Source organism: Ictalurus punctatus, chromosome 15, assembly GCF_001660625.3.
Source record: "Ictalurus punctatus breed USDA103 chromosome 15, Coco_2.0, whole genome shotgun sequence".
NCBI classification, from domain to species: Eukaryota; Metazoa; Chordata; class Actinopteri; order Siluriformes; family Ictaluridae; genus Ictalurus; species Ictalurus punctatus.
Genome location: NC_030430.2, coordinates 11,332,696 through 11,358,883, shown reverse-complemented (window position 1 = coordinate 11,358,883; position 26,188 = coordinate 11,332,696). Strand labels below are relative to the sequence as shown.

Sequence of the window (26,188 nt, the reverse complement as noted above, 5' to 3'; positions counted from 1 at the left end):
AAAGGGTGATTTAACCTTTTTTTTTTTTTTTTTTTTTTTCATGATTTATCTCACTTTTATTTTACGTTGCAAAATCAAATAATTTTAACAGGGGTGCATAGACTTTAATATCCCCTGTGGATGCTACCTGTTATTTTTTTACAACTTCTATGTTCTTGCTTTGCTTCAGTTTCTATTAGATGTAATATTTCAGAGGTTGAGCTTGGATAGTTTTAACCTGAAAGTAACTAATTGAAAAATGTAGATCATATTACAATGTTGTGTTTTTCCATAAGCAGATACAAATCTGGGCGTTCCTTTGCAATAGCCTGATATTATCTCAGGATAATATTAAAGCAGATAATGTTAACTGAGATAACACAGAAATGACAACAGAGCTATTAAGGACTCGCATTAAAATAGTTTATTATGCAAATATAATGACTTATAATAGTCTATAAATCTTATTTGCCTGTTTGTATGTCTACATACAAATTAAATACAAACTAAATCAGTAAAAGCTTTTAGCCAATCAGTGCACTCATGTCTTTTAGTAAAGTCAAAATTGAATCTTTAAATTTAATTTTCTCCCTTTTTACTTTTGGGGGTAAGCAGACTTTAAAATGCTAGTACTTCAATCCAGATTGAGGTACATGCAAAAGAGAAAAATATTTAAATTCAGGAAGCTGAATGGTTCTCCCAGGTATTAGGTATTTAGTTTTTTTTTTTTTTTTTTTTTTTTTTTTAAATGTAATTATATTATAACTGCATTATTATACAATCAAAAGCCATGAGGCATGAGTCATAGAGTATTAAGATTTACACAAATAATTGAAAGGAAGAGAATTTGGGTCTGTTCATGACAGCAGTCTGTTCTCTAGAAGTCTTGAAGTGAGTCAGCTTCCTAGAGTGGAAAATGTAATTGTTCTCACGGGTAGGAGGTGCATTTAAAAAAGAATAAGTGGATTAGATGCCCTGACATGTCTAATAAACACTGAGGAGTAATATGGGAATGCGGAGCTATCATTCAAAAATATAAAAACAAACACAGCAAAGTTTGTGTGACAAAAAAAAGGCTGATTACATAGCAGTTACAGTAATTTATGGTCTTGAGAGACCCTGGGATTTTGGGGGATTAAGCCCTATAATCATACTAGTCATATTCTTGAATTATGACACCACTTTAGACTTTATAGAAAATTTGTGGACTGGTGTAAAGATAAGGCAGAGGTCAGATAAGGTTCTGTGATGTTTGCCAAGTTTGTTAAATAATAAAACAAACGATTCAACAGTTAAAAAGGATTTGACATGAGTCATAAAGAAAGTGAGGAGTATTAAAACCAGACACATGCTTTCATTTTATGGGCTTTGAATAAACATTTTGTGTGATGTTTCTTGGCTCTTAGTAACTAGCAGGTATGCCAGCCCCTAAGCATATACATAATATATATATATATATATATATATATATATATATATATATATATATATATATATATATATATATATATATATATACACACACTTTAACTTGCACACTATTGTTATTGAGGACAGTTCAAAATGTTATTGCAACACCTGCATTTCTTTCAGTGGAAGGTGGGCAATCTTGTTCGTTTGTACTCAACCAACTGTCTTGTATGGTCTCTCAGTTTGGTTGCTGTGGAATAGGTTTTAGTATTTGTTAATGTAATACTGTAAAATATTAATGGTTTAGGCATTTATTACATGATATGAGTGTTAAATATCATGATATAACTACTTTTAATACTATCAGTTGCTTAGTAAGGTCAGAAGATTATGTTTGTATTGTGTTAATCATAATTTTGACCCCACTATAAAACCTCACTTGTAAAGATTAGCTAATTATGAACATTTTATGTAGAATATACAATTAACTTTCCATGGATGCATGACATTTTAACCAGACTATCAAGAGTACATTTATAGCATGTGGTATGTGAGGCACGCAAATGTCTAATCTTTATAATGGTTTGTGTTGAATAGTTCTTTAAGATAATAATAAGATACATTCAAGAGGCCAACAGACAAATAGCCAAAGCTAAAACATCCAAACAAACTGGTTAAACTAATCACTAAGTACACTCCAGTAAGAATTTATAGAACACACCAAAACAGGCAGTCCTTTTTTAAATTCTGCATTTAACCTGCATTTTTAAAAGTCATTCCACGTACGAACAAATACTGCATACATAACCAGACCTACGTATAGGGCATGATCATATTTGTAGATGCAGCAGTTCTGTGTGTCCCTATAAGCATTTAATCACTGACACACATTCATAAACAAACACACACCCACACATGCACACGTTTTTACAATTCGCACGAATGCTAATGGTGTTCAACCTAAAGACACAGTACACGCAAGAGCTGCAAAATTTCACTACGGATGACACTGTTCATGAGTGCTATGCTTGGAGTATGCACTGAGAGTTCTAACCCAGATGTTTGTCTGGAATAATAATATGTGAATGTATACTTTAGAAGCGCAAAAATCCATGTGCATGCAAACACAAAAGAACAGGTAACAGGAAAAGTACATTTTAATATTATATCCTCCAAAATAAATATAATACATATCACTATTTGTTGACATCTATAATGTATATTGATAAAACATCACTTTTTGCAGCTGGATCAATTTGTGGGCATAGTATATACTCCTTACCAAAAAATAACACCTGAAAGTAACATATTTTCAAAATAAAAAGAACATTTAAAAAAAAAAAAATTAACTTTTAGAGTTAGGGAGACAGTTTCATTGCAGAAAGTTTATAAAATACTCTTACCTTTAGCAGTTTCTCCCTCCCTGACACCTGCGCAATATCTCACCAATGTTTAATCCTGTAGTGAACAAGCAAGAACAAAGCCATGAAATTTCCCAGAATTGAACACACTTACCATATAACAAGCTGCTGACAGTCTACTGACAGTTGGAACCTGTAAAACCAGTACTTGTAGATAGGCTGTATAAAAAAGTGGCGCATAAATTTAAATAGAGTACACCGTGGGCTCAAATGATCTTCAAAGTAGACAACATGGAATGTAAATATTGTTGATGTTTTAAAGATAGTGCTAAGAATTTATAAGGAAAATCATCCTCTGGCTAAACACTTTAATTACTATATCTCCTGTTTGTCTAATATCATCAGATTAAAATGCAACAGCTACACTGCATGTACATTACATGTCATAATTGAGGACCTTTTTTATGCTCAAGAATTCAAAAATCATTATAACTAACACTTTTTAATGCTTAAAAAAATTCTGAGACTGAATGATTTAGTGCTCATGTGGTACAAACATGTCTACTTAGTTTCTTAGGCATTGGGAAACTAAGTGCACATTAAATGTACAGAAGACCAGCAGTTGAACAGATGTTCAATATGTTAAACATATTGAAATCAATATATAGTACATGAATACACAAAAAGCACTGATCGTGGCTACTGTGAGCTACTACACCATCTTCCTTAAATATTTCTGACACAGCACAGTCCAGATTATTCAAATAAGTCTTTTAAAACTCACTACATATTCGTAGAAATTGTATATCAGTTCATAGCACATGGGGGAAAAAAGAGAGAGAGAGAGAGAGAGAGAGAGAGAGAGAGAGAGAGAGAGAGAGAGAGAGAGAGAGAGAGAGAGAGAGAGAGTTCAGTTTACCCAATGCAGCTTTTCTGTGGATTACTCCTATATTTGGGACATGAACCTCATAACATCTTAAATTCCTCTACTGTGTCATTCAGAAAATTACTTTATGTCTTGCTTTATCACAGTAGGTAGCAGCAGCATAAGCAACTCTCTACTTAAACATTTAGATCTATTTTATCACAGAAGGACAGAAATTATGCCACTCTCAAACCTCAAATTTTACAATTCACATGACAGCATAAAGCAACATAAAGCGATGTAAAATGTCAAAGCGAGGTTGACTGATGGCCAAACATTGATGAAATTAAGCATGCTTGCTTGCCAATTTGACAAATTTACCAATACTACCAGATAGAAATATATAAAAAGCTTCAGTAATATGTAGTAAATAAAAGTTTTGCTGTGTACGGGGGTCTGTAGCTGTAGCTGAAATTGTGTGCCTGGAGCCCTTCCTTCCAATTAAATGCAATGCATGGAGAAGAATCTTGGATAAGAAAACATCTCTGAAACATAAGGATAAGGTTAAATGAAAGGTTAAAAAATAAGCAAAATTGAGTCTTGGGTAAGACTTCATTCTAGCCCATACTTGCTTGATGATCCCCACTGAGTCACCTATTATTCTCTCATGCATGCTACAACAAAGCCCCAAATGGAAGCGGAAGCAGCATTATTGCAAATCACATGTTCACATAGAATACAAGTAAAAAAAAACAAGTCAGAAAAAAACATTGATAAAGATATCATAGCTAAATTACAGAACTTGTTTTTACTTTCAGAAGTTTTTAGATATTATATGCAGTATACTTGGCTCCTTACAATGAGCAATATTCCACTTCCTTTCTCCTTATCATAGCAATCCCATTTTGACACAAGTTTTGTATTTCTTGCTATACTGTTTTATTATTTATTGCATGATGTATGTACATGAATTGTACGCTAAATTATCTTGTTCTGCTTTGACAAGATTATACTCAAGTTTGCCAAGTAAGAATAAAGAGTTTCTGATTGTGGGCTCTATGTTCATGTAGGCACAAGCACTAAACTTAACAACACTTGTGCATTGCTAATTTAACTGATATCAACCAATTTTTCCTTGTTCTTGATTAATTTTTGTTCTGGAGGTCAGAAATGACCATTCCTGCATTAATAGGGATGGAGAGGGGCAACAGTGGGTGTGGCACTTAAATTCTGCTATTTTAGTGGGATTTTCAAACCCACTTTACAAGTTCTGTCATTTCTACAACTAATATATTGATATGAAATCTGTAAATAAAATGTCACTGCACTGCACTGCATAGACATCCAGTCTTTCAAAGGAAAGAGACAGGCTGATTGGGTACTGCAGAAGCACGCCTATCCACACCTCTTGATGATGTCTTCATTCACACCCTACCCTTTTTACTATTATGCTGCTCTTTGTCTCTCCTACAATAGTCTTCATGTTGACCTAGAAATACATTTTCCATACCCACACAAGACAAAGATGTAATGCTGTGTCCTATTTTTGTATTTGTATAATGATCAGAAAAATAAATCACTGTTTATGATTTGGAAATTTACTGTAGTTTAAAGTCATCTTCCCAAGTAGTCGAAGGCTTACAGGGTTTCCTAGGGGCAAGATATGATTTTTGACATATAATTCTGCAAAAAGTGTTAAGTCTTACTATTATTACTGCTCAATTCTTCTATGATTATCATTTTATATAATGCTATACAAAAAGCTTGATTCTCTCAGATGTTACAATAACTTAAGATCATGGTATTTACAGCATTTCCATTGCCAGATGACTGTTCACCATCTTTCAGCAACAAATTATAATGACTTTCTGTAAGGGGAATTAGACTGTGTAATCATAATAGCTGGTGAAAATGTGGTGTAGCTCAGCCACATTAGCATTTTGTTGCATGAATGAATGTGTTTGTTCTAGTCTGTGTGCCTCAGTGAAAGGCACCATTAACAACAGGTCTAGAGGATTGCAGAGTGTTAGGTCATGGCAAGAGTGAAGGACAGGGTGTGTGTGTGTGTGTGTGTGTGTGGGGGGGGTGATAGAAAATATAACTAAAAAAAAAAAAAGAATCAAATCATAATTGTGTGTATGTGTGCGTGTGTGTGTGTGTGTGTGTGTGTGTGTGAGAGAGAGAGAGAGAGAGAGAGGGAGAGAGAGAGAGAGAGAGAGAGAGAGAGAGAGAGAGAGAGAGAGAGAGAGAGAGAGAGAATTATTTTTTGACAAGAACAAAGAAACAAACATAGGCCAATCCTTAGCAACATATTCAACAGCATCTAACCATTCACCTACTGAACACCTATGACTCATTCTTATAACATGAAATCAAAGCGGCAAAGCGGCACTGCCTAATATTTATATCAAGGCTGTACTCTAGCCTGTACTCCAGCCTGTGTGTGTGTGTGTGTGTGTGTGTGTGTGTGTGTGTGTGTGTGTGTGTATGTGCGTGTGTGTGTGTGTGTGTTTGTGTGTGTGTGTGTCTATGTGCGTGTGTGTGTGTGTGTGTGTGTGTGTGTGTGTGTGTGTGTGTGTGTGTGTGTTTGTGTGTATGTGTGTGTGTGAGTGCATATGCGTGTGTGTGTGTATTCCAAAGTCACTCAAGGCTTTTCAGCAAAAATACTTTGCACATTAATTTTTCTCACCTGATGCTAATTGTAGAACACATGCCATCTGAAAATCTTTCCATACCATTTGACACTCTATAACTGCTTTTCTCCTTTATACAGAGCTCATGAAAGATAAGGCTTCTCCCATGAGTGACAAAAAATTTAAAAATCATCTTCATCAACCTACTGCCATATCACAGCAAACCAACTACATTTCCCATCCTGCACTATGGCCTACAAACATGGCCTCCATGGACCGCAATTCCCACAACACTCACCTTCATTCTAATCACGCACACCTGCATCCAATTCACAGCACAATCACAACCACAGTTTAAAAGGACCTTCTATATGTTCACTTTCTGCGAAGTATACGCTAAGTTACATTTTGTTTTTTTGCTAGTACCAAGCCTTGAGACCTTGTTTGTTGATTCTGGTTTTGACTTTGTTCTTGTTTTTGACCTCGTCTTTTTGCCTTGACTTGTTTGTACTGTTTGCGTGATCATCTGACCTGTGCCTGTCTTTTTTATTGATTTCTGCCTGCTCATTTGGACTTATGTTAAACTACCTAACCTGCACTTGCTTCCATCTCAGCCTCCATTATGTGACACCTACCTACCTATCTTTTCAAATTCCCTGTATGTAGCATGTTCTTTCCTCACTGAGCTTTCAGCTTTTATTTCATGCTCTATAATAATGCATTAACATTAATCTTTTTTTAAGCATGTTTTCACCAAAATCTTTGGAAAGCTATAAACACTAGCTATGGCAGTTTAATGGTGTTAGAAAGCTTAGCTTACCTGACAATCATAGCAACATATTGAACACCTTTTTCATTCTTGAACTAGTTGTATATAATTATATATTAGGACAAGTCATTTTCAACTTTATGATGAGCTGAACAAAGCTTGCTTAATATTCCTACAGAAGCTTGTGGATGACATACTTACAATATTCAGCAAAGTATGTTGACTTTTTTTCTAATTTGAAAACCAGGATTTGCATGTGCTTATCCTCTAATAATGCCTCAAACAAGTTTTTAAAAAAGTACTATAAACTGAACACAGTTCTTGCAATCTGTATAATGAAAATAATAATTAAGTCTGACAATACTTATTGCTTCCTATTTACACAAATGATACTATTAAATGATATAAGTGACACAGCACTGCAAAGAAGTTGTATGTATTGATATTAAGGGATTAGAGATGCTGAATATATTTTTCTTGCTGAGATTATCGCTCTTAGCTTTCAGCTGTTTATCAAACTTATTGTATATTTACAGTATATTGACCCATTTGGCAGATGCTCTTATCTGCAGCAGCAGAAGTGGATGAAAATAAAGACAAATAAACTAGTACCTAATATACTTCAACCTATTCAAAAATCTTACTGTCTTAAATGTTTGTGTATATGAGTTATTACAGGTCTCCTCAGAGGAGCACAGGGGCAGTGTGTTTTATTTAGCCAGTTAATGTCTAAAGAGAGAAATGGACAACAACAGGATATACAAAAGTACAAGGCTGTAATGTAGCAGTGAGTAACAAATATTACCCATTAACATACCTACTTATTCAAAATTTGTCTAGCTATACACAAAGTAATTACAAAGTTTAACATGAGTAAATGCAGGGAAAATATTGTATAGTGTATCCTGTATACTGTCTAATTAGGTAGATTTTTAAACCTTTGTGTAATTTATTATGTAAGTCCACAATATCTGATAACTATTTCAAATTTTCTTATAACAATATATCACCTACCTTCAATGCTGATACCACTTTATCTAAAAAGATTACTAAAAGAGATGTCACTGATATGATGATCTTAATACACTGTTTGGTAAAGTCAAATCTGTTAAAATCATGTGTTGACCTGTTACAAAAACTCCTGGAATTTCAACTTACTTGAACTGTGACAGTATTTTATTGTGCCTTCCTATGTATGTGTCAGTTAACTACAATGTCAGTCCTCAAGCTTTTATCTGAAATGGTGTGTGACATTGCCTAATTGGTGTCCGACAGACCATGCAAAAGAAGAGATGGTGAAGCAGGGACCAAGTATGTGACAAATATAAAGCTTGTTTACATCATGTTCCAGCAACTGAAAAACATTGTTCACTGGAAATATTTTGGGTCTTGGATGTGTGACAAGAGAGAGAAAGCAAAACAAAGTGACTTTAAATTGGAAGGCACAAGGAGATCTCTGTTGATCAGGGCAAGCATGGCTAAAAGAGTTATATGCACTTCATGTCCAAAGCATGACCATATTCAGTAGGGGAGATGCGCGCAACTGGCTCTTGTCAATGGTAAAGTAGTGCATGAAGTAGGAGGAAGTATACCGTAGGTACAAGAGGCTAGCAAGCAGGAACATGAGTCACACTTATTTGAGTGTTTTATTTAATTTTATTTGTCCATTTAATTAAGGTATGTTTTCTGTCGAGTTACTGCTGTTGTACAGTATATTTAGGTTGATTTTTGTTTTCATGATTAGAAAATCCTGCATGAATGCATGTGAAGGTTACTCAAACCTGGTTTCTTACAGTTTAAAAGTAGAAATTCTTAAATAATATATATTATTTCTTGTCAGGATTATATAAATATCCTTGTCAAACATGTGAAACAGCAATTACATTAGTTTAGCAATTACATACTACAGCCACCAGGAGAAGACATGACCTCCTTCTTTGTTCCCAAAGGAAACCTAGCTAATATATACTCCCACTACTGTGCTAAATAAAATAACTGCTGGCAAACATCTACTAAAAATGAGAATGAAATCTATTCAGAATAATTTTTAAATTACGGTTAACATCAGCTTAGCTGCATGTAATACTGAAATAAATATGCCATGTGTCTCAAAATTAAGATGTATTGTGCTATTTCATCCAAAACCTGAAACAACCTAAGAACAGAATGCCACTGGTGCATTACAAATGGATTGATAAAAGAAATTATTTATGCTTAATATATAGTATGTATAAAATATGGTCTCTCAAGTTTAATGAGGTAACTCTGGATTTCATTTCCCGGCAGCCACTGCACCATACTACATCACTGTCACATGACCACCTGCACCTGTATCACATATCTGTTTAATGACCACTCATATATATAGCCACTATTTGTACTGCTTCCTTGTCTTACGTATTGTCTATCTTGACCTTTGTCCCTGTACCATGTTTGTTTCATCATTTATGTTTACCCTTAGCCACAGTATTTTGCCTAGTTGTCTTAGTGTCTTTGTTTTGTTGTTTGTTTGTTTATTAATTAAATGTTTGAGAATCTGCGCTTGCTTCCGTCTCCAACTTTGTACCGTGACAGATATGATAAATTGACATGGCTGTAGACTAGGAGACCAGAGATTGTAACATGACTGATGTTATGCTATACTGGTACAGTGGCCCCAAAAAGTATTTAGACACTTAAGCCACACATACTCTCTCTCTCTCTCTCTCTCTCTCTCTCTCTCTCTCTCTCTCTCTCTCTCTCTCTCTTTCTCTGCACTAGAAAACAGGTTACCCCCCATGTATACTGATGTACTGTTTAAAATGAGACAATTGGACAATCAGCAGTGGCTTCATTAAAGATCACAGTTACAGTATTTTATTTTGAAATCCTTTCTTTCACAGAACCTCATGATAATGTCTGGGCATGGAATCAACCAGTTTCTGTAATAGATGTGGAGGAAGTTTCAACCAACAAATGTTCAGTTCATCCACACTAGAGCATTGACAATCCGCTAATTTCATCTCCATTTTCATCCCATACACGCTCTAAGGGTTTAGCTCAGGGCTCTAGAAGAGGCCATTCTAAGACTTTAATTTTGTTTTTGGCAAAAATAAATGGTGGCTCCTATGCTTTGGATCATTATCCTGCTGAAGTATTCACTTCTGTCACTTGAATAGTTTCGTTTCTGATGCAAGTTTGCATCCAAACTTCCTATGTACACTTCTGAGTTCATGATATCATCAATGAACACCAGCTAACCAACACCACTGTAGGAAAAACAGTCCCAGACCTTGCCATTTCCACATCTGTACAGTTTTTTTTTGGAATTCTTCTCCTGGCTTTCTCTCTCTGCTATCAAATCCAAGTTAACTTTGGGTTAATCTGAAGATAAGACAGTTCTACAGAATCTGTTGCCTTTCTTTGCATGTTCTTTTGTTTCACTCTTGAGAATGATACATGGTTGATGTTATATCCAGGTTTGTCATGTCTTATACATGCCCTATAAAGTTTTGGTGTTTGGGCTGAATATCCGCCTGCAGTATCAAATTCCTTAAGTTCTCCCTGAGGAGACAGAACTCACAGCTTCATGCATGCAATACCAATAACAAGACCAGTCCAACAGACATCTACATGTAAAGACAGGCCTTTTGCTGCAAAAATCTCCAAAACAATTTCTTTTTCAATCCTTTCAAAATCCTTTAAAATTATAATGAAGCAATTATTTGGAAGCTGTTGACAATGTTATTGGTAAGATATGCAAATGCACTCACCCCCACAATCAATGGATATGGCATGAATTCCTTATCACTGCTGTATTTTTGCATTAAATTCCAGGGGAAAACAAGCCTCCTAAAATGCTAAATGCACAGGTCATGAATATTCACACAACAATGACCATACCAGCATCTTTTATAAAAACCTAAACATGACCTAATTAAGCATTAGGAAAAGGATTCATTTAGAAATATGGATAATCAGACTACAGTTATGTTTATATGGATGACAATTTGTATGTCAGTGAAGCACTATATAATAGTTTACAGAGTAGTCACACTGAAAGAGATGACATTAGTTGAGTTTGGTATACTGTAGTACATCTCATCATTCCAACTAAATGGCAATAGTAGATGGTACTGGGACTGTTAGCTAAGCATAAAGCTGCATGACTGGGTAATGATAGGCAGGGGAATCCTTAAACTGGCAAGCAAAAACACCTTGAAAGATGTTGCATTACAGTTTGCTGATTGTACCATTGCTGCACTTCCATGAGCAAGTTATAATTTGAATATATAGCAACAAATATGACCTCAGGGCAATTTGGATGGGACTAGATTTATATGGGGAGGTGGGGTAATGTAATAATTGCCAGAGCCTCTCTGTGATTTTAATCCCATGCAAACTGGTCATGTCAGTTATTTTTTCCTGACTTTTTCCAGACTGTGTGTTCCCGAGTCGGTGAAGATTACAGCATCTTTTACTTTCAATAAAACGGCCTGTGAAAATAACCCCAGGTTAAACTAATCCTCTACAATGCACTCTCTGTATTTTTTTTATATAGTCGATTCATTCTCGACATTTAATCCAGTCACAAATACACCACTTTAACAGAAGGAAATCTATCACAAATTTCCCGAAAAATGCCCTCCAAAACAGAATGCTTATGTACCATTTATTCAAACAGCATTGGATAATTCCATTCTCCCCAAACTGAAACTGAACATAAAGTTTCAGATCTTGTCCAGTTGCAGCTTTTCATTTGATTCGTCTGTGCTATATTGTATTATCAGACATTGAGGTGCAGCATCATGTTATGTATGACACACAGGGCTGCTGTGATGGGACGTCAGCACGTAAATGATGAAGACACACTCATCTAATTAATTTCTACAGATATCGTTTATCCTGTGTGAATTGATGATAAATATCACAGACGTCCATAGTAACAATTACTTTACAGTCATATGTCCTGAAAACTATTCGCATCCGAATAGGGCTATATTTGTTATTTGAATGTCATTTTGTTAGATTAAGTATTGTTTGTTAGTGCAGGGTTGTGGTAGCTCTAGACAATGATGTATACTTCTCACATTGCTAATCTGACTCGCTCATGAAGGATGAGAAAGATCCATCCATTTTTATCTAAGCAGGTCACTCAGGTACTTGTTATGTCCCTTGTCATCTCAACACTGGACTACTACAACTCATTCCTGGCAGATCTGCCCCTACATGTTATCAGACCCTTGCAACTGAATGCTGCTGCACAGTTGTTTTCCTTTTCCCTAAGTTTCCCCACACCAGCCAATTTTTGCATTACCTGTAGCTGCCTACATCTGATTTAAAACACTGATGCTTGTCTACAAAGCCAAAACAGACTAGCTTTCACCCTCCTGATAACATTTATCAAACCCTGCCCTGCACCACATTCCCTTCAAGCGTCTCACAGAGCTTGACTGTACTCAGAATTTCTCCTTCCTGGCACACAGGGGGTGAAATAAATTTCCAAAACAGCTGAGTCACAGGCTGTCTTCATACAATAACTACAGACCTACCTCTACAACAAGCACTTGAATTAGCACTTAATTAATCTATTTAAGAAATCCTTTGATTTGTGTGTTTTCATTTCATGCAGTACTAACCTATCCTTAACAGGGATTTTAGTGTAAATTTTTAGTGGAATTCTTAGTACATGACCTAGTGAACTGGCAAGAAGATACGTTTTTGATAGATACTACAATGACCTATTATAAGTCACATTTTGCTAAATGCTGTAAATGTAAATGTGTTTGTTTGTGCCAATTTTTGTTATACTATCATGTTAAATCAGCATGTAACATGACTATTGTATTTACTATGTGTCTATAACCTATTGTATTTATTATGTTTTCCAATAACAGTGCATTGTTTAACAATGCTTTCTGGTCAAGTTTCTTAATCACCAAAGCCACAAAATGCTTAATCATATGTATTTTTTGTTTTTATAGTAGCCAAAAGCAAAGAGCATGTCCTTTGTGTTTTCCTGATCTTGATGGATTCCATGTAATGTTAATGATATTACGAGTAGACTATATATCAAATTGTTAAGTGTTTTGGAGTAATTCAGTAATTCTTACTGATGCATGTGTCCCAATGGCTCCTTCAAATCTTCTACAGGTTGACAGTGAAAAGTCCTTAACCAGATGCATCATAGAAGGTAGACGGTGGTGAAAACTGCCTAATTAATTTATAGCCATTGTACTTATTTTAATGTATTTTTGACATGTTGCATTTAATTTAGTTTAAACTTAATGTTGTCTTTACCAGTATTGTATATCCAAACCACTAAAACAAATGTTATGGTGAAATATAATCCATTAGAATTCCTCTAGAACATTTACAATATGCTGTGCATTCTCCATCAAGTCATTTAATTTATGGTGCAGTCATGCAAGAATAATTATACTCTTTCTAACTCTGCAATTCAATCCAACTTGAAATATTAAAATTTTTTGAATATATGATAAAGCCATTATTGATTCATATCAGTTTTATGTACACAGAAATGCACATACACTATATGGCCAAAGGTTTGTGGACATCAGTGCATAACAGCCATATGTTGTATTTTATACCCATATAGGGTATTTTATGATAGATTATTGAGATTTATATAGAAAATTCAAGTGACTGTAGCCTTTTGCCTTGCTAGGGACCAGCTGCAACACAGGAAAAACTTTAAGAGGATGCTTTTATTGCCTATTGTCATTAACCTGTGTTTGTAGAGTACCCAATGACTCTGCTGCCATTGAATTCCAGTAAATTCTCTAATACTCTCTAATCTCTGAGGGATTCTCAGAAACTGGTTCAGTCCTGAAGCTACTCTACAAACACAAGAAAAGCAGACTGTAGAGAAAGCACGGAATTTTGTTAAATTGAGTGAATGCACTATGTATTTTTATGTATCCGTGTATAGTAGCTTGCACTGAATCTTATGACATTCTTTTGAATATAATTTCCATAGAGACCATAATATCTATTTATTGATATATAGTGCGAGAAACATTTGCGTGCGCATGAGAAACTTTTCACATGCACACGAGAAACATCTGGGTTATGCATGTAACCCTGTTCCCTGAGAAGGGAACGAGAAGTTGCATGAGTTTCACACTGTTGGAAACACCCTCACACGTGACTGCTATCTGAAGTCTGTATGAAATCACATGAAATCATGCGTCGTGTGACTATAAAACGGCACCTGTGAACCATGTCATTAGCCTCCATTATCTGAAGCAAAGATGCAATTCACAGCCATGCCCCAGTATGACAAAGCTACACAATGTCTCGTTCCCTTCTCAGGGAACAGGGTCAATGTTGCATGAGCTTCACGCTGTAGGAACGAGAATATCCACTTCTTCATTCTGAGGGTATGGCTTGTTCAAAAAGATCTGAGCCCGAGGGCCACTGCAAGACACTCGATGTAAGGACGATGAAAGGAGCCGTATATTGGGAGATTCTTGAGAAGAATCTGCTGCCATCCACCAGGATGACAAAGATGAGACGTCGGTGGACCTTCCAGCAGGACAACGATCCAAAGCATACAGCAAAGGAAACTCTCAATTGTTTCAGAGAAAAAAAAATCAAGGTGTTAGAATGGCAAAATAAATCACCTGACTTGAATACAATTGGACAAGATTTAAAGACAGTATGTTTAGAAGAATGGATCAAAATCACACCTGAATAGTTTCTTCATACAGGAAGAGTCTTGAAGCTGTCATTTCAAACAAAGCCTTATCCACTAGTATTAAATAAATTTCAGTTAGCATGTTCAATAGTTTTTGCCTGTGCCATTCCTCTTTATTACACATAACTTCATTTATGGTTAATACTGATGTCTGGTGAAAATTTTATGTGTATATCCTCATTAGAAATATATTTACTGAAAAAAATGTTGCGTCCAATACTTATTTCCCCTGTACTGTACATACTGTAAAACCTGCCATTGATGTCAACCTCATATGGCACATATGTCATGCTATGATTTTCATGAGTTTGGTAAACAGTTTCTATAGCAACCCCTGGTTTTAATCCTAAAATATTAGCCAACTTTCCATTAAATGTCAGCGTCGCCTTTCAGAAACACTTTGTTTTCAACATGATCATAACCAAGACTCGCGTGTGGTGCCAGGATTGCGTTGATCTCCCTGATCAAAAAAATTACATCGTTATAATATCCAGTCTTTAACCTGTGAACCATTTGATATCATGCCTTCAACATTATATTTGGTGACACGATTCTCTATCTTCGTTGTTTCAACTTATTGAAAATGAACATAGCATCTACCTCATTCAATGTGTACCATGACATCAGATATTCAAATTCGATCAAACTGACTTGCCATTCTCCTTTTAGATTTATATTTTTCGCTAATCGACTTGTATAACACAAGACAAACAATAAACAGTCACTGAGGCACTTCATGATAGCATGACCCTCATTCATGGTTGTTTTTTTTACATGAATGTGTGCTACGTATGAGGGTCATTTATTTTATGTGGCCTGTACATCAACCAGTTCTTTCTGGTCGATCCATGACATGAAATTTGCAGGCCATCCGAGCCATCTGACCAAATGATTTTTGGCCTTGTTGCTGTATTTTCCACTTTAAATGCTTTGTTCCCTTTCAAAGGGAACTTTGACGTTACGTTTAGCATAACACTATGAGGAGCACCTTTCACGTGTGACAGGCATCTGAAGCTTGTGTAAAATCATGCCTATTTATAGGCCTGCCATGATCAGGTGCCGTGATTTAAATATGGCACCTGTGAACCGCGCCATCAGCCTTATTATCTTCAGCAAAAGACTGCATGTCGGTTGTTTGTGTAAAGAAACAAAAAGATGCTTCATTTTCTCTCTATCTTTTCTCAAAATCTCTGGACTTTTCTATCCCTTTAAAAAAAGAGAAGAAAAAAAAGGAACGAGTGAGAGAGAAAAATATGAGTGAGAGAATTCAGGAAGTGTGTTACGGCTTGCTCCCGTTTCATCACGGGATTAGTGCACACTTTCTGGGTGACGTATCTAGGTGTGTAGCATGCGATGGCAGCCTCGAAAGGCTGTGCATGGTAATGCCTACATTAAGCAGTTCTGCTCGGGACTCACGCTCTTCTCGAAAGCCGAAACGAGTTGGGTTTCAGGGCCTCGCGGATCTGGGCCGGCCGCTGCCGAGGCAGCTAGCCATCTCAGGTCCGGGGGATCTTTTATGGATCCGGAAGAAGAGCCAAAGATAAGCGCTGCTCTATCTCTTGCTCTGTCTTCCGGGTCTGGCTCTACACTGGATTTTGGAGCTCGCGTCGTGACTCCTCCGTCCGCTATGGAAAGCCAAAAGGGAAAAAAAACACACACACAAAAATAATAGTAATAATTCCTCTCTGACTCTGAGGAGCCAGAAGGATGTGCTAAAAACTGAGAGCAGCATATAAAGAGCTGCTTGAAGTGATTACTAAGGCTGGATGAGCCTTTTTCTCCCCAGTGAAAGTAAATCCCTCACACTGCAGAAACTCCCCTTTCTTCCAGAAGTACATGACAAAATATCATGCATCTGGGGAAAACCATGCATAAGCTGTATTTATAATCCCATGATGTTGTATTATTCAGCCATAGTGGGGAATGAACGGCATGGCTATTTAGCTATGCTGAAGGTGGACGAGGCGCTTGCGAGCTACCTCTCTCCATTGACGGCAGGTAATTAGGGGGGGCGGCTTTGCCATCCAAGCCACTGTGTAAGGCCACTGTGGCATTGGTGGGCAAGGCCTATGCAGTAGTAGTCTTGCTTGTGGGTCACTGCAGACAATGACAATGTTGCAGGCCTACCAAGAAGACCTGCTGAGTGAGCTCGATATATGGCGGCATTCAGCTAGTTCCTTCCCTGTTGTGTCGAGTACACCTGGGCATCTACAAGTGGAGCCTGGGCCAGCAATAGTGTGAGGGAGACAGAGAAGGCGAGTATGGCAGCCCACCAACCCCCGCAGACAGCCAGGGGAACCGGGCAGCCACAGTCACGGCCTGCTACTAGGCCTGATCTGAGAATGGTCATAAAGGCCAAGCAGGGAAAGCAGAGCGGTCCTGAGGGGCTGTGGAGGGACGTATCAGGGGACATGAGGTTGTTGTTGCAGTTAGCCCCCAGTGCTACTGTAGGACCTCCCCTAGCCAAGGCGGTCCCAAGTTTTCAGTGTTCTCTGGTCAGCGAGCTGTCACAGGGCAACAAAACGCTGATGCTTTCTCTCCAATAGATTGTGGAATATTTAACATCACTAAAAGAACATCTGGCAGTGTGGAAACTACTGCCAAATGTGTCTCCATGGGTTCTGTCTACTGTAGAAAAGGGTTACCGGGTCCAGTTTAGAGCTCGACATAGAAATATCACTAGCTTTATCCCCTCGCACCTTCACAAAGTGCATGGATGTCACTCTGGCTCCATTGTGACTCCAGGGCATCCGTGTACTAAACTACCTGGATGACTGGTTAATTCTAGCACGATCCATGGAACTGGCGGTTCAACATCAAAATGTTGTTCTCGCCCACATGAAGAGCTTGGGGCTCAGGTTGAACCTCAGAAAAGTATGCTTTCCCCAGTGCAGTGGACAACTTTTCTAGGGTTTATAAGGATTCTACTACGATGAGGACATTTCTATCCCCAACATGCGTAGGGTCAATCCTATCAACACTGAGAAAGATAAAGCTGGATCTTGGGAGACTATTGGAGCTTATGGGCCTATTGCACAGGAGACCGTTTAGTGGTGGCTGAGAAGTTTGGGGTTTCTTCCAAGGTCAAAACCTCTGAGAGTAATCAGTGTCACGCGGCGATGCCTATGTGCTCTGAGAATTTGAGTGTCCCCGGTTTCTAGCCTTGGGTCACACTCTAGGGGTGTCTCCTTAGCACAAGACAGTAATGACAGACACCTCCCTCACAGGCTGGGGTGTGGTCTTAGACAGCTGTCCAGCTCACGGTCTCTGGAGCGGCCCTCATCTGGAGCGGCTTATAAATTGCCTAGAAATGTGGGCCATATTTCTAGCACTGAAATTTCTTCTTCCTCAGTTGAGAGGTCACCATGTGTTTACAGACAACACACTGGTGGTCTCATATATTGACCACCAGGTAGGATTATGTCTGCGCCCCCTGTTCAGGCAGGCGCAACTAATTCTTCTCTGGACAGAAGGAAAGTTTGTCAGTGAGTGCAGTGTACATTCTGGGAGTATGGGGGCAGACATCCTGTTGAGGCAGGGGCTGAGGCCCAGGAATTGGTGGCTCCATCCACAAGTGGTGGAGTCCATATGGCGATGTTTAGCCAAGCGGGACTGCATGTGACAACACTCAGCCCGCTGTGATTCGCCCTCACTCCTCCCGCACAATTAGGGTTGGATGCCATGGTGCACATGTGGCCAAGGTCACATCTGTATGCTTTTCCCCTGATCGCTCTGCTCCCACAAGTTCTAGCGAGAGTTTGCGAAGACAGTCTATGTCTGCTGCTAGTAGCACCTTAATGGCCAGCTTGAATATGGTTCTCAGAGATAATATCCCTGCCAGATGACACTCCTTGGGAGATTCCCATCCACAGGGATCCACTGTAGAGCCAGTGAACTGTGCAATAGCTACAGTCCTGGAGTTCTTACAAGAAAGTTTCTCAGCGGGGTGGGCTCCTTCTACAATCAGGGTTTACGTGGCCGCCAGTTTGGCCAGCCACGCCCCTGTTGATGGAGCCTCTGTGGGGCAACATCCTCTAACTTCGAGGTTTATGCGTGGTGTCAGGTTGCTGAGGCCCATCTGCAGGCCGCGCATACTTTCCTGGGACCTTTCTGTGGTCCTGGAAGGTCTGTCAGGTGCCCCATTTGAGCTGTTAGAGTGGATCTACTGCCTGAAGCCAGAGGGCTGATTTATCACCCTCAGCCAGAACTATGGAAACTGTGGGTCTGGCCCCTGAGGGGCATCAGCTCATAGATTCTGGTCTCACAACTGAGGTTGTAGAAACCATGTTAAACACTAGAGCACCATCCACAAGGAAATTGTATGCACTCAAGTGGCGGCTTTTTGTCTTGTGGTGTGAGGAACGTCAGCTAAACCCAGTGAACTGTACAATAGCTAGAGTTCTGGAGTTCTTACAAGAACATTTCTCAGGGGGGGGGGGTCCTTCTACAATCAGGGTTTACGTGGCCGCCATTTCGACCAGCCATGTCCCTGTTGATGCAACGCCTCTATGGGGCAACATCCTCTAAGTTTGAGGTTCATGCGTGGTGTCAGGTGGCTGAGGCCCATCTGCAGGTCGTGCATACCTTCCTGGGACCTTTCTGTGGTCCTGGAAGGTCTGTCAGGGGCCCCATTTGAGCCCTTAGAGTCAGCCTCTGAGAAGCTTCTGACTCTAAAGGTAGCTCTTCTGCTGGCCCTGACATCTCTCTCTGCTGCCCCTTCCTGCCTTGACTTTGCCCCTGGATTAGCCAAGGCCTTCCTGTATCCTATGCCAGATTATACTCCTAAAGTGCCTACATCGGCTGCCCACCCTGTGGTGTTGCAGGCTTTCTGCCCTCCTCCATTCCCCACACCGGAAAAAGAGAGAATGCACCTGCTGTGTCCAGTAAGGGCTCTCTATACTTGCGTTCACCGCTCCTGCCAGTGGCATAAGTCGGAACAGCTGCTGGTCTGCTTTGGCCACGACTGTAGAGGTGATGCTGTGTCAAAGCAGCACATCTCTAATTAGATAGTGGAAGCAATCTTTATTGCTTATGAGGAGCGCGGTCTCGGTTTGCTCTGGGCATAAGGGCTCATTCCACTAGGGCAGTCACCTCCGTGAAGGTTTGTCCAAAGGGGTATCCTTACAGGATGTGTGTGCTGTTGCAGGGTGGTCTACTCCACACACATTCATTCGTTATTACAGCCTGGATATTCATTCCACCCCAAGCTCGAATGTCTTGCAGTGACCCTCGGGCTTGGATATTTTTGAACAGGCCATACCCTCGGTATGACGGATGGGTATTCTCGTTCCCATAGTGTTATGCTAAACGCAACGTCGAAGTTCCCTTTGAAAGGAAACTTCTGGGTTACGCAAGTAACCCTGTTCCCTGAGAAGGGAATGAGACATTGCGTAACTTTGTCATACCAGGGCAGTCTGTCACAAATCGTGACGGAGCAGAGATAGGACGGATGCAAGTGCAGGATGAACAGTTGTTTATTTGACAGAGAGACAGACAAATCCAAAACGTGATCCAAAACGTAATCCACAAACATGCAAGAGGTCAGGCGATTGGCAAACAGGCATACACGGGGCAAGACTGGAATCTAGGTCGTGGTCACGGAAAACAGGGTCGATAAACAAAACGTTGTGTGCTGGGAGGCGCGTGGTATATATGCGGACATAATCAGCGTCTAAACCGCTAGCAGCTGAGAGCAATACAGACCCACGTGAAATCCCAGCCAATGCTGGAACAGGGAGGAGACATGACAGAAACATAAACAAAACACACGTGTCCCAATGTCATTACGGTCAACAACGGAAAAGCAGGTTCTCGCGCATTCGCGCTTAGAGCACGCTGCTTCAAGGGGGAATCATGACAGAACCCCCCCCCCCCCCCCCCCCCCAAAGGCACTCCTCCCGGAGTGCCATGAGTCATCTCATTTCATTGGCGGCCCCGGCCCCCTGGGCTGAATGTCCCAAGCAGAGCCAGGAAACTGCACGGTGTTCTTGGTGGTGCAGGGAAGCGGAGCGACGACCCTGGCTGAACAGGGAGGCTGAGCGACGTCCTCAGCTGAACAGGGAGGCTGAGCGACGTCCTCAGCTGGACAGGGAGGCTGAGCGACGTCCTCAGCTGGACAGGGAGGCTGAGCGACGACCTCAGCTGGGCAGACAGGCTGAGCGACGACCTCGTCGAAGCATGAAGGCAGAGCGACGTCCTCGGCAGAGCAGGGAAACAGAGTACTGTACTCAGCAGAGCAGGGAAGCAGGGTGACGTCCTCGTCGGAGCATGAAGGCAGAGCGACGTCCTTGGCGGAGCAGGGAAACAGAGCACTGTACTCGGCAGAGCAGGGAAGCAGGGCGATGTCCTCGTCAGAGCATGAAAGCGGAGCGACGTCCCCAGCTGAACTGGAAGGCAGAGCGAAGTCCCCTGTAAGGCCAGGGAGAGGAGCGTGGGTCTCCGTGAGGCCAGGGAGAGGAGCGTGGGTCTCCGTGCGGCCAGGTAGAGGAGCGTGGGTCTCCGTGCGGCCAGGTAGAGGAGCGTGGGTCTCCTCAAAGCAGAAGGGAGGAACGATGTTTGCCATGGAGCAAGGAGGCTGAGCGACGACCTCAGCTGAACAGGAAGACTGAGCAACGACCTCAGCTGAACAGGGGGGCTGAGCAACGACCTCAGCTGAACAGGGGGGCTGAGCGATGACCTCAGCTTCACAGGGGGGCTGAGCGACGACCTCAGCTTCACAGGCGGGCTGAGCGACGACCTCTGCTGAACAGGCGGGCTGAGCGACGACCTCTGCTGAACAGGCGGGCTGAGCGACGACCTCTGCTGAACAGGCGGGCTGAGCGACGACCACAGCTGGACAGGGAGGCTGAGCGACGACCACAGCTGGACAGGCAGGCTGAGCGACGACCTCAGCTGGACAGGCACGCTGAGCGACGACCTCAGCTGGACAGGCAGGCTGAGCGACGACCTCAGCTGGACAGGCAGGCTGAGCGACGACCTCAGCTGAACAGGGAGGCTCTGAGGTCACCAGGTGAAGCTTGGGCGTGGGCAGAACTTGGCTGGGCGTGTCAGCAGACTGAGGCGTGGGCGGAACTTGGCTGGGCGTGTCGGCAGACTGGGGCGTGGGCGGAACTTGGCTGGGTGTGTCGGCAGACTGGGGCGTGGGCGGAACTTGGCTGGGCGTGTCGGCAGACTGGGGCGTGGGCGGAACTTGTCTGGGCGTGTCGGCAGACTGGGGCGTGGGCGGAACTTGGCTGGGCGTGTCGGCAGACTGGGGCGTGGGCGGAACTTGGCTGGGCATGTCGGCAGACTGGGGCGTGGGCGGAACTTGGCTGGGCGTGTCGGCAGACTGGGGCGTGGGCGGAACTTGGCTGGGCGTGTCGGCAGACTGGGGCGTGAGCGGAACTTGTCTGGGCGTGTCGGCAGACTGGGGTGTGAGCGGAACTTGTCTGGGCGTGTCGGCAGACTGGGGCGTGGGCGGAACTTCGCTGGGCGTGTCGGCAGACTGGGGCGTGAGCGGAACTTAGCTGGGCGTGTCGGCAGACTGGGGTGTGAGCGGAACTTGTCTGGGCGTGCCGGCAGACTGGGGCGTGAGCGGAACTTAGCTGGGCGTGTTGGCAGACTGGGGCGTGGGCGGAACTTGGCTGGGCGTGTCGGCAGACTGGGGGGTGGGCGGAACTTGGCTGGGCGTGTCGGCAAACTGGGGCGTGGGCGGAACTTGGCTGGGCGTGTCGGCAGACTGCGGCGTGAGCGGAACTTGGCTGGGCGTGTCAGCAGACTGGGGCGTGAGCGGAACTTGGCTGGGCGTGTCGGCAGACTGGGGCGTGAGCGGAACTTGTCTGGGCATGTCGGCAGACTGGGGCGTGAGCAGCATTTGGTCATTAGGCTGAGATATTAGCAGGCTTGGACATGAGCTCAGGGACGTGAGACTTGGCTTGGACCTCAGGGACAGGAGACTTGGCTTGGACCTCAGGGACTTGAGACTTGACTTGGATTTCAGAGTTGAGCTCTGCATGAGTTTGCCTGTAGTAGTGGGTAAATGGCAGGGCAGGTTTGCCTGCCAGACTTACCCCCCTGAGAAGTTGTTCTAGCTCGTCCTTCGCCTCCGAACTCCCGAATCGCATCATGAATTCCCCCACAAACTGTTCTACACTGTCCAGGTTCCTACAGCGCTTATCCAGTTTGAGCTGCACCCATCGACGGGCCGGTCCAAAGAACCGGGACCACATGAATCAGAGCCATTGCTTCTCCTCTGGCTTATGGTCTAACAGGCTGGTTAAATAGAATTGACAGTCTACTTTAAAATATTCAGGGGCACCGAAAAATCCGTCAAATGAATCAGGAAGCTTCATAAATGTCCATTGTGGGAAATGGACTGAGTCCATAGCGGGGACGGTTGGCGTCGACTTCCGGGTTCTGCGTCTCCTCCGTTCTCCTGCTGCATCCATGTTGAGGCGGAAGATTCTGTCACGAATCGTGACGGAGCAGAGATAGGACGGATGCAAGTGCAGGATGAACAGTTGTTTATTTGACAGAGAGACAGGCAGACAAATCCAAAACGTGATCCAAAACGTTATCCACAAACACGCAAGAAGTCAGGCGATTGGCAAACAGGCATACACGGGGCAAGGCTGGAATCTAGGTCGTGGTCACGGAAAACAGGGCCGATAAACAAAACGAGAAACGAACTATGACGAGGAACTGGAAGCGGATAATCCAGCGCGAACTAACTTTAAACATGGACCATGACTATGACTACGATACGAACTAAACTAACTCTATGATATTAATCTTCCGCGTTGTGTGCTGGGAGCCGCGCGGTATATATGCGGACATAATCAGCGTCTAAACCGCTAGCAGCTGAGAGCAACACAGACCCACGTGAAATCCCAGCCAATGACGGAACAGGGAAGAGACATGACAGAAACATAAACAAAACACACGTGTCCCAATGTCATTACGGTCAACAACGGAAAAGCAGGTGCTCGCGCATTCGCGCTTAGAGCACGCTGCTTCAAGGGGGAATCATGACACAGTCCTGTGAATTGCGTCTTCACTTCAGATAATAGAGGCTGATGGCGCGGATCACAGGTGCCATATTTATATCACGCGACGCGCTTAATTGCCACATCACCTGATCATGGCAGGTCTATAAATAGGCATGATTTTACACAAGCTTCAGATGCCAGTCACATGCAAGAGGTGCTCCCCATAGTGTTATGCTAAACGCACCGTCTCGTTCCCGTCTCAGGGAACAGGGTTACATCTAACCAACTGTTGTCACATATTTTTGAGAGGGGATCTAGTGGGATTGCGTTGTCATCAGGCAAATCTGGGGCTGTCTCCTGAGTTTTGTTGTAGCAGCATGCAGACATAGATTCTTGAGACATGGTGTGTATGTGACAAATGTAACACTTTCCAACCGTTTTAATCATTGTAATATGAGGGCGATCTTAAGAGATGGTCTCTGGAATTGGAAACGCCCTGCTCAGGATTAAACATTAGCGTTTTTACAACGTCTTCATTTTCATGAAGAAATTGTCAAACTAACACATTGTGGTTTTTTTTCTTGGAGCAAAGGCTCACATTTCAGCAGATCCTCTTATTGGTGTAATACACGACAGTCTTCTAGATGCATTAGGAGTTCTCAGAGCAGCCATTGTAACAGACAGTTGCAGAGTGTCTTCTGTGTTTTATGTACGATGTCTTAATATTTAAACACCATTAGCCATGCACACACTAAACTCATTAACATAAACAAGGTGTTAGCAAACCCCACAACCCTCACCCAGGAAACATATGGTTCCTATCTCACACAGTCAGCTGCCAGGATGTTCACACTTAGAGATCGTAAGGTTTTACCAGACTTCGTAAATTTACACGATCTACAGAACTGTCAGCCATGGAAACACAGAGTTAATAATTTTACACGATCTACAGAACTGTCAGTCAGGGAAAACACAGCGTTCATAAATTTACACAACCTACAGAACTGTCAGCCAGGGTCATAAATTTACATGATCTACAGAACTGTCAGCTGGGGAAATACGTGAGTGTATAGAGATGATCTTTTTACCATCAGTTCTGTGCATTCATGCCTTCAAGACATCTTCTTGTTTAAACAAAACATGCGATTCTTTTAAACAACACTTTTAAACATTGTACCTCCTAAAGGGGCTCTGTTTAGAAGGTATGTAATAAAATATTTTTTCATTTCTTCAGACCTATTGACTATGGTTTAACTGTTTTGGGTTTTATTTCAGTAAATTTTTATTCAGTGTCATTTTCTCAAAAACGTAATCAACAAATATTTCAATTATTTCACAAACATTCTGCTTATTTATGTTCACATTCACCCATCATACATTTTCTAACAGAGTAGTTTCACAAAACCAAACCGTTTGATACACTTTTTCTTACATGAGACGTATTTCACCTAAACCATCCTTACACTTCAAAATAAAACAATGCTTGCCACAAAAGTAATTTCAGAAACAAATTGTCATGTAGCAGAGAAGGAATTCTGAACTACAGTTCCCAGCAGCCATTGCACCTCACTACATCACAGTCACATGACCACCTACACCTGAAAAGCACTCATGTGTATATAGCCACAGTTTGCACTGCACTCCTTGTCTTACATTTGTCTTTCTTAACGTTGTCTTTGTTGCTATGTTTAGGTCTTTGGTTTATGTTTAGTCTTTGCCACAGTGTTTTACCACCAGGCCTTAGTGTCTTTTATGTTTTGTTACGGTCTTTATTGCATGTGTCTCTGTCTCCAAATCGTGACACAAATATTCACTTATACCACAAAAATGTATACATTGTATGTGGATTAATACTGTGAGTAGCATGTTTCACATGCTGAAGTTGGGAATTGAATCCCCAACCCAGGAGGTGCTGTTGATGTTTAGAGGTTTTTTGTTAGAAGACATTTATTTAACATTTATGGAAGGAGTCTTGGTTGCAAGCTGTTTGTAACAGTTACACTTTCCAGATTCTTAGTGAAATGACAAGCTGAACTTTTTTGTTATGTTTTTTTTTTTTTTCTGAGAGCACGCGCGCGAGAGAAGAGCGAGGCTGGTGAGGGAATGTTTGTTTATTGCAGTTATATTATAAGTGAGAACAGGGACTATTTTCTCTCAGCCGTTTCACAATATTAAATTGTAATATGACCCATTAAAAAAGCGGGAGGTTTAAACTTTGTAATCATTGGCAAACTGCTGTGACAGAAGTTGAATAACACATTCCAGACCATGCTGTTATATGAAAATAATGCATTTTGCTTGCGCTTTGTGCTGCATCACACCACCCCAGCATTATTTTTGTATAGGCCTAACAGCTATCTGTTGTGTGTTATTCTTTACATATTACATACAATTACAGGGGGAATCCCTCAATCTTTGCAAGAGGTGGCACCCTAAAAACTGTTAAAAGTCATACTATTTTTTTCATGCTAAGAATTTTATTTATTGCAGTTTAGGCCTGGCACGA

General features: G+C 41.4%; 1 protein-coding gene across 1 annotated transcript in view; it reads right to left on the bottom strand.

The window, feature by feature from the left end:
* Positions 1 to 2,933, bottom strand: part of chl1a (cell adhesion molecule L1-like a) — a 40,863-nt gene extending 37,930 nt beyond the window's left edge. Inside the window, exon 1 of the mRNA XM_017487511.3 lies at positions 2,793 to 2,933. The gene's annotated coding sequence lies outside the window, so the exon portion shown is untranslated. The remainder of the gene's footprint in view (positions 1 to 2,792) is intronic.
* Between the last annotated feature and the right edge of the window lie 23,255 nt (positions 2,934 to 26,188).